This window comes from Pinus tabuliformis, chromosome 3_1 (genome assembly GCF_031772625.1).
Source record: "Pinus tabuliformis cultivar Carrire ecotype Pingquan chromosome 3_1, CPIR1, whole genome shotgun sequence".
NCBI classification, from domain to species: domain Eukaryota; kingdom Viridiplantae; phylum Streptophyta; class Pinopsida; order Pinales; family Pinaceae; genus Pinus; species Pinus tabuliformis.
In genome coordinates this window covers 841169086-841170527 of record NC_142301.1, presented here as the reverse complement: position 1 = coordinate 841170527, position 1442 = coordinate 841169086, and positions in this window count along the sequence as shown.

Here is a 1442-nt window from a genome sequence, read left to right as displayed (position 1 = left end):
ACTTCCCCATAATCGCTTTATTCACAGCGCCATGCCTTTTAAAAATACGCCAATTCCATGTCTTCCACATTTGTAACTACGACGCTACCAACCTTCCAAATAAGGGGATCGCCAGCTAAAGTTTTAGTTTTATGTGATAGGTTCTACCTAAGAAGAATTAATGGGGACTCCGAAAATAACTCGGTGATCACGCTGGATATTTTGGCCTCGAACACACAAACGTTGCGAAGCAGGTGTTTGGAAGTGCAGAGAAACTGTATCGAGGCATTTAGGGGGTATTATTTAGATTGGGGTATGTGAAGAAGGAGATTAAACTAGTAATTGTCCTAAAAGGTACAAAGAGAGGCCGGTAGGATTTTTAAATTGGAATTGTTGAATTTTTCTAGAAGAGTTAATTGGTTTGTGGAAAACCTTGTTTTCTTACACTGGATCATTGTACAATTACTTTTCTTTAGATGTTTTGTTTATATCTATATTACAAGGAACACATTGAATGTCTTATTTCATTTTAGAGTAAGTTAATTACCCAAAATCAAGAGGTTAAGTTAATTACCCAAAATCAAGAAACCTATATAGATGGCCAAGCATATACGAAGCTTGCTAGTGACCAAGGCAATAACCACCATGACTATCCCTTACCAATATATTTCATTGAAAACCGTAATTGTATATTGCATTTAGAAAGTCAAAAACATAATATTAGAAAACATGTCGATATATTGTTATTAAAAAGTTAATTCCATTAAAAACCATAATATTTTTATTATATTTTATAAAGAATAATATACATATATAGAATGATACTACATTAAAAACCATAATTGTATAGTGCTATTAGAAAGTCAAAATATAATATTCGAAACCATGCTAAATATGACATCACTGTTCTTTATTAAATTTGGTTTGTGATAGTGTATTCATTTGAGCTTAATGTTCATAAGCATAAGGTAAATAAAATTAGGTAACGAGGATGCACATAAGCAGAATGCCAAAGCCTATCATGTGAATTCTTTAAAACTCTATGGGTTTGGCCCAGTAACCCTAAGACACCTACACTTCTATTTGGGGTCTAAGCAAATGGACAGATATTTGCAAAGCAAATCCGAGCAATAAGCATAGGCAATTTCAGAAATGTGAGGCTAGTTTCGAGCAGTCGATGTAGCATCTAGCCTCTTAGTGAACATCGAATAGATGTTAACTATTTAGGCTAACCCTGAGATCAATGAAGTCAATGTCACATGGTTCGAGTTCAAGTTTGGGTTTGGTAATGATTAGGTTTGGTTTGAGTTCGAATTTTTTCATGAGATTCGTTTAGGTTCGTGTGTGTATATATATATATATAAAAGAATGAATTATAAGATTAAATAGTAAGAAATCAACATTAGTAAACATCAAAAATGTTATCATGGACATGGAAACTGCAAGGATAAATTACAATCTTG